At 41.2% G+C, this 8,850-nt stretch overlaps 1 protein-coding gene across 3 annotated transcripts in view; it reads right to left on the bottom strand.

The window, feature by feature from the left end:
* gask1a (golgi associated kinase 1A) overlaps positions 1 to 8,850 on the bottom strand; it is an 85,764-nt gene that overhangs the window by 35,603 nt on the left and 41,311 nt on the right. The gene's annotated exons all lie outside the window — the stretch shown is intronic.

Raw genomic sequence — 8,850 nt, forward strand, 5'->3', positions numbered from 1 at the left:
CACACACACACACACACACACACACACACACACACACACACACACACACACACACACACACACACACACACACACACACACACACACATCAGAACAGAGGCCACTGTGGAGAAAATTTAACAGACTTCAGATTGTGTTTTTCTCAAGTAAGTGACTCCAGTTCTTGTAATCATAGGTGCAACATGATCCAACAGTAAGGGAGACAATACAAGCAATTTATCAAACACCTGTTGAACAACCACAACACACGTTTGCAGAACCTGTGATGTGTGTTTGATTGCTCCCCCGACCCTCAATTCCCTGCACGGCTAAGAACATCCTGGTATATTTTGCTCAAATGTTGTAATAGACAATGATGTTTGGGACAAGGTTTTGCAATTGCCATCCAGAATTACAATTTGGGACCTCAGCTGTCCCAAATGTAAATGTTATGAAGGCAATGTTATGTTTGATAATTCAAATGTCGGCAGTATGTAAGTAAGAACGTCTTAGTACAGAAAAAGGTAATACTCCTATGTCTGCTTGGGAACGTTTCAGTGTCTTTTAAAGAAAATGAGGATGTGATCCAGTCTCTGGAAGGGAAAACCATAAAGGTCATGTTTTTCCCGTCCAGGTGGAAAAACCTGGATATTACATTAATGGAAGCACACATCCTTTTCAGCAGAAATGGTGGAGGCCCTGGAACGTTTGGGGGGTTACTTATAAACTGGATTAAAATGGATATATTCATAATTGTATTTCACCAACAAAATGAACTACTGTGCAAGTGCAGTCTATTTTCTAATTACATTACTGATGTCACAACCCCTCAAACCAAATAAATCAGTCTAGCAGCACGTCTGTAGCACTTTTTGTTCATCTATCTTTAACCCTCTCAGGCTCAAATGAAACTTTTTGTTGCTAATGCACAACCAAGTCCTGCAGTGGTACTTCTGAGTAAAAAAAAACTCATAAAATATGTATGTGGGGTAATCAGGTTGTTAGTTTTTAACTGTTGCAAATCGGCAACGCCTGCCTCGAGAGGGTTAAAATGTGAACAAACAGAAAAAAATACCACTGGTTTAAAATTTCACACCGTAATCTGAAATGTAAACTTTTTTTTATAACTGCATTAATTCTCCTAAGTGTGGCTGACAAAAAGCAACATGACAGTGCACTTGGCTCATTAGGCAAGCTAAAGTCTGACAGGAACTGCAGCTCAGGCCAACTACAATTAACTCTTTTTGCCTCCCTCTTCTCATCCAAGGAGCTTACCAGCTTCAGCAGTTGCTACTGCAGCCAAACTGACACTGAAAAGATTTGAGAGCCAGTAACAACAGGTTTTAAGATTTCATTTATGAACTTTAACCCACATATTACATTTGTAGCCACACACAGAGTTATTTAATATACCACTACAGACAAAATTAGAAAAAATATTTGTAGGGAAAGATCATCCCGATCACAGATGGCTGGACATCACTTACAGTGAAAGTACATATTAGCTCGCAGTATCACTGGAATACATAAACCAATACTTATAGTGATGGCAGTACATACACTCAACAAAAATATAAACGCAACACCTTTGTTACTGCTCCCATTCCCCATAGACAAATAGGGAAAACATGAATAACACTAAATCAAAGAATATTAATCCAGGACCTGAAACACAAATACTGGGGCACAGACATGATTTACAGTTGAAAAAAGTATTGTGAGTGAAGTGATAATGTCATGATTCCTACCTCTAATGTTTGTAATCATTCACAGTGACGGTGTGCTGATCACGGGCTGCATTACCAACTTACCACGAAAGGCATTTGACCAAATCAAGCAAAAAAATATCTCAGCTTTTCTAACTGCATAAATATCCAGATATTTGCAAACATTTGCAAACTGGCACAGGAATTAGTCTCTGAGTTTTGAATTTGGATTTTCCTGCTACTCTAAACTCCCCTAAAAACAAAAAGAGAAAAAACTTGGCATGAAACACAACTAATGCCTCTAATGCATAGAGCCACATGTGCAGTGCTGCTGGAGCGCAACATAAAAATGTTTCACCACTTTATTTCTGCAAATGAGGAAATGGCAGATTCACTTTCTGCTTAATTTAAGCTAATGGTAACTGTACACTTATGCTTTATGGTAAAATGTAAGAAAAATGAACCTTAAACTTATATGGTGCTGGTTGCCTCAGCAACAGCACAGTAAATTGAAATTCACTAGCTGGGCCGACGTTCTCATTTTAGATTAGTAGTTAAAGGTGAATGCTTGGACATGAATTGAGCTGCGGTTGGGGAAAGGGCTGGAAGGGGACTGGCGACGGCTCCCAGGCCTTATTTTTGTAGCTGAAACAGTACAATCATGAACATTTTTGCTGTTTTCTTATTCATTCTTATTAACATTGTATTTCTGTTTCTCCTATATGACTTTCAAATTTAAAGCCTTGTCATCGCCTTTTTATGGAAAACTCAAATTACAAGCTAAAAATATAACATAAATTACAAAATTACACATTTCAAATGTATCTTTTTTTCTTCATTAATTAAAGAAATTAAGCATCAGATAAAGAGAGGGGGCAACCATCCCACAGGGTAATAGTGGAATAGAGAGAATAGGGCTGTGAGGAAAGCCTCTTCCCACACACTACGGGTAATCAGATAAGTTACGCATGTCTCCAGCATTTTCACTCAGTTCTGAAGGACATTTACTCATCACTCTTCATGATACACAGTTCTGTGAGTCAGTGAGGAAGATGTAGGGAACATTGAGCTCAGACCATAGACGCTCTATCCAGGACTCTCAGACTGCCGTGTTTCCTTCATACTGTCTCTGTTCAAAGTGAGTAATTTCAGGATGCTGGAGACTTGTGGCCAAATTACATGAAAAGATCCTAATCGATCGTGGCCCCCGGACTACCCTCACAGCTCAGTGATGTTCCTGGGGGGATTCATTGCCGCTTACTGCTTTTACTTATTGCATTTGTACCTCTGAATCCTTTAGTGCTTCCATTTGATTTGGTTTCTCATCAGTGCACTAATAAATGTTGTAAATATCCACACTGAATGACTCCCAATCATTAGTGTAGTATTCCCATATACTACAAAGTAACTACCTATCATTGTCAAGTTTCCACTCTTTACTCGCAGGCTGTCATTTAGCACAGAAACAGCAGCTCTGACAGGATCATTAGCAGCTAACACTTTTTAAACGAGCTCCACTAAAATTGCAAACCCAAAGACACAGACCCTGAGAACCAAAAGTGCACATACACACCGGGAGCTATATTGGATTTTTAATTGAACCGATGGTACTGGATCTATACTCATAGACACAGGCACACACTTTTTGCACACAGAAGCAAAAATCCACAGAAACACTTCTGGTGTGTAGGTATTGCTCATTAAGTTAATCCATGATGTAAAAAAATCAGCCTGTCAGCTCTGGTATGCTGCAGAACACACTCAAACTAACAAGAGAGTTAAAAGATAGAATGAATGAGACTGAGCAATTAATCACATCATATACTCACAATTATTAATTAAGGGATGATTTAACTCACACATCAGATCTTGAAAGAAATATTAAATTATAACATCTTTACTGGCGTATTAATGCTCAGTGGAAACCAAAACCACCCACCCTGTGAGCGCTGGATTCAAAGTCACACCAAAAATCAGTTGAATCTAGAATTTTAAATAAAATGCGTTATAATGTGTTATTACTGCTGTTGTATTCGTTTCATTTTGTGCAGTTCATGTTTCCATTTGCAAAGATGTCCGTCATTGTTTTCTCACAGGGGAAGCAATGACGGGTGCTGGAAATGTCTCCAGTGATAAATCCAGGAAAACTGCAGTACTTCTCGTCTCCAGAGCTTAAGCGTACTGGCAGTGACATGCACATAAATTCCATCTGTACAGTTTGCTACTCGTTACTTATACGATGTTCAGCCTGTCGCTAAAAGAGATGCACTGCTTTTATTTATTTATTTTTTAACCAGAAACACTCAATTTTATTTCAGCTCCTTCATCAAAGTATTAAAAGTAACTCGAGGTGCTTCATACAACATGCCAACAGTCTGGTGATTCTTAACTTGGCAATTACTGCACTGCTACAAATTATAGTGAGTCACTAACACAAAATATACTTTCAAAAATTACCGTACATATGGTACATTGTATGTAAAATATATTGGCTCCTGTGAATTCTTACTGCAAGCAGTGACATTACACAACAGATTCTTTCTAGCATAATATAAACACCACACATTTGTGAGTTTTCTCTGGGGAAAAACTTGCCAACCTGACTGTGTTATTTGCTGTTAAGAAAAAAAACTGGAATAGATATAAAAGGAAAACATAGTTAAACATCTGCTGCATTAGGAAGAGAAGGAGGCTATTGTGTTTGCGGGAACATGGATGCAGTGCTTGGATCATAAAAAAGCTTAAATGCATCTGCCTCTGATGACCTTGCTGGCAAAGACATGCATGTGTGGTGTTTAAACGCTTGTATGAATTTAATACTAATGCTCAGGTTTCCTCTCACATTTGAAAGACTAGTCTTATTAGATCATCTTACTCCACTAAAAAAAGCTCACCGTCTGTTAAATCCAATGCATTAATCCACGTTTTTCTTCTCTGTCAAAAACTACATTACCCAAAATTCAACATGCTACAAGTTATTCGTCATGTTAGTCCAATTTAAAAAAGTGGAGATAAACATCTGCTTTCCACACACTGTCCATATAGAAGCTAATTTCTCTGCTCTCCAACTTCTTAAAGAAAAAAGTCAGAAACATAGTTTTTAAAGTACTGATTGTTTCTTTTAAAATCTAATAAACTCAGTGAGTAGCTGTATGGATTTCAACTCAGTAGTGGTGATGCCTTCCAGAAGATAAAATAAATGCAGTGGGTGGGAACTTTGTCACAATTTGTCACAGTAGATTACTGAAAAAAAATTAGATGAACAGACATTAAATGCACTTGATCAGCAAAGTGTAAAAACACATTAATCTTCAGGGAGCCCACTCTATCCAGTGAGGAAGCTTAAACCACTGAGAATCAATTTAACCTGCGTTGGTGCAGATGAACATGACAAATGGAGCACTGGAAGAGAAATCCCAAAACCGGGGGTTTCCACAGACCAACTAAGTTATCCTCTCCAAAACCCTCTGCTAAATGGATTTTTCTTTAGGTTTGGTTTTTGATAACATCCTGTAACTAGTCCAGCTCCTCCAGGATGACAAATGAGAAACAGCAATTTATATTAGATTAGCGAAGGTGCACACAGTGGGTCATAGAACTGAGCGCTATCCCAGGGTCGTAATGGATAAATCCTAATCAGAGTGATGCTCTTCTTATTGTCTGCATAAAGGACTGCTGACAAAAGCTGGAACTAGCCTAGCAATTCCTCTCAGGTGTGAGTCACCACAGTGCACAGCATAACTCAGTGACTTGAACGGAGGAAGGGAGAGGAGAATTAGGCATCACACTTAGAATAAAAAGGGAATGAGAAATAAAGGCAACTATTTCAGGAAATCTCTCATACTCTGTTGGTTACTGTCTGGCTGAGGATGAAACTCTACCCCTCACACACACACACACACACACACACACACACACACACACACACACACACACACACACACACACACACACACACACACACAAACACACTCACACTCACACACACACACACACACATCAGAACAGAGGCCACTGTGGAGAAAATTTAACAGACTTCAGATTGTGTTTTTCTCAAGTAAGTGACTCCAGTTCTTGTAATCATAGGTGCAACATGATCCAACAGTAAGGGAGACAATACAAGCAATTTATCAAACACCTGTTGAACAACCACAACACACGTTTGCAGAACCTGTGATGTGTGTTTGATTGCTCCCCCGACCCTCAATTCCCTGCACGGCTAAGAACATCCTGGTATATTTTGCTCAAATGTTGTAATAGACAATGATGTTTGGGACAAGGTTTTGCAATTGCCATCCAGAATTACAATTTGGGACCTCAGCTGTCCCAAATGTAAATGTTATGAAGGCAATGTTATGTTTGATAATTCAAATGTCGGCAGTATGTAAGTAAGAACGTCTTAGTACAGAAAAAGGTAATACTCCTATGTCTGCTTGGGAATGTTTCAGTGTCTTTTAAAGAAAATGAGGATGTGATCCAGTCTCTGGAAGGGAAAACCATAAAGGTCATGTTTTTCCCGTCCAGGTGGAAAAACCTGGATATTACATTAATGGAAGCACACATCCTTTTCAGCAGAAATGGTGGAGGCCCTGGAACGTTTGGGGGGTTACTTATAAACTGGATTAAAATGGATATATTCATAATTGTATTTCACCAACAAAATGAACTACTGTGCAAGTGCAGTCTATTTTCTAATTACATTACTGATGTCACAACCCCTCAAACCAAATAAATCAGTCTAGCAGCACGTCTGTAGCACTTTTTGTTCATCTATCTTTAACCCTCTCAGGCTCAAATTAAACTTTTTGTTGCTAATGCACAACCAAGTCCTGCAGTGGTACTTCTGAGTAAAAAAAACCTCATAAAATATGTATGTGGGGTAATCAGGTTGTTAGTTTTTAACTGTTGCAAATCGGCAACGCCTGCCTCGAGAGGGTTAAAATGTGAACAAACAGAAAAAAATACCACTGGTTTAAAATTTCACACCGTAATCTGCAATGTAAACTTTTTTTTATAACTGCATTAATTCTCCTAAGTGTGGCTGACAAAAAGCAACATGACAGTGCACTTGGCTCATTAGGCAAGCTAAAGTCTGACAGGAACTGCAGCTCAGGCCAACTACAATTAACTCTTTTTGCCTCCCTCTTCTCATCCAAGGAGCTTACCAGCTTCAGCAGTTGCTACTGCAGCCAAACTGACACTGAAAAGATTTGAGAGCCAGTAACAACAGGTTTTAAGATTTCATTTATGAACTTTAACCCACATATTACATTTGTAGCCACACACAGAGTTATTTAATATACCACTACAGACAAAATTAGAAAAAATATTTGTAGGGAAAGATCATCCCGATCACAGATGGCTGGACATCACTTACAGTGAAAGTACATATTAGCTCGCAGTATCACTGGAATACATAAACCAATACTTATAGTGATGGCAGTACATACACTCAACAAAAATATAAACGCAACACCTTTGTTACTGCTCCCATTCCCCATGGGATGGACGTAGAGACCTAAAATTCATTCCAGATACACAATATAACCATCCCTCCCAAACAGTGGTCACAAATCAGTCCAAATGTGTGGTAGTGGGCACATCTGCTATATTGAGATAATCCATCCCACCTCACAGGTGTGCCACATCAGGATGCTGATCTGACATCATGAGTAGTGCACAGGTGTACCTCAGACTGCCCACAACAAAAGGCCACCCTGGAATGTGCAGTTTTTTGCGCTATTGGGGGTCTGGGGACCCAGAACCGGTCAGTATCTGGTGTGACCACCATTTGCCTCATGCAGTGCAACACATCGTCGCATGGAGTCTATCAGATTGTCAATTGTGGCCTGTGGAATGTTGGTCCACTCCACTTCAATGGCTGTGCGAGGTTGTTGGATATTCGTGGGAACTGGTACACGCTGTCGTATACGCCGGTCAAGCACATCCCGAACATGCTCAATGGGTGACATGTCCGGTGAGTATGCTGGCCATGCAAGAACTGGGACATTCTCAGCTGCCATCTGCCCTGAACAATGTGAACCATGATTCATCCGTGAAGCGCACACCTCTCCAACGTGCCAGACGCCATCGAATGTGAGCATTTGCCCACACAAGTCTGTTACGGCGACGAGCTGGAGTCAGGTCAAGACCCCGATGAGGACGACGGGCATGCAGTTGAGCGTCCCTGAGACGGTTTCTGACAGTTTGTGCAGAAATTGTTTGGTTGTGCAAACCAATTGTTCCAGCAGCTGTCTGGGTGGCTGGTCTCAGACGATCTTGGAGGTGAACCTGCTGGATGTGGAGGTCCTGGGCTGGTGTGGTTACACGAGGTCTGCGGTTGTGAGGCCGGTTGGATGTGCTGCCATATTCTCTGAAACGCCTGTGGAGACGGCTTATGGTTGAGAAATGAACATTCAATGCACGGGCGACAGATCTGGTTGACATTCCTGCTGTCAGCATGCCAATTGCACGCTCCCTCATTGCTTGTGGCATCTGTGGCATTTTGCTGTGAGACAAAACTGCACAGATGAGACCAGCCACCCATGCACAGATGGCAGCACGGTGGCACGGTGGTTAGCACTGTTGCCGCACAGCAAGAAGGTCCTGAGTTCAATTCCTCCATCAGGCCGGGGTCTTTCTGTGTGGAGTTTGCATGTTCTCCCCGTGTTTGCGTGGGTTCCCTCCGGGTACTCCGGCTTCCTCCCACCGTCCAAAGACATGCACTTAGTGGGGATAGGTTAATTGGATAACCCAAATTGTCACTAGGTGTGAATGTGAGTGCGAATGGTTGTCTGTCCCTGTATGTTGGCCCTGCGACAGACTGGCGACCTGTCCAGGGTGTACCCCGCCTCTCGCCCTATGACAGCTGGGATAGGCTCCAGCGCCCCCCGCGACCCTGAAAAAGGATAAGCGGAAGCGAATGGATGGACAAAACTGCACATTCCAGGGTGGCCTTTTGTTGTGGGCAGTCTGAGGTACACCTGTGCACTACTCATGATGTCAGATCAGCATCCTGATGTGGCACACCTGTGAGGTGGGATGGATTATCTCAATATAGCAGATGTGCCCACTACCACACATTTGGACTGATTTGTGACCACTGTTTGGGAGGGATGGTTATATTGTGTATCTGGAATGAATTTTAGGTCTCTACGTCCATCCC

The sequence above is a fragment of the Haplochromis burtoni genome, unplaced genomic scaffold, assembly GCF_018398535.1.
Source record: "Haplochromis burtoni strain Fernald_Lab_line unplaced genomic scaffold, NCSU_Asbu1 Contig_418, whole genome shotgun sequence".
Classification (NCBI taxonomy): domain Eukaryota; kingdom Metazoa; phylum Chordata; class Actinopteri; order Cichliformes; family Cichlidae; genus Haplochromis; species Haplochromis burtoni.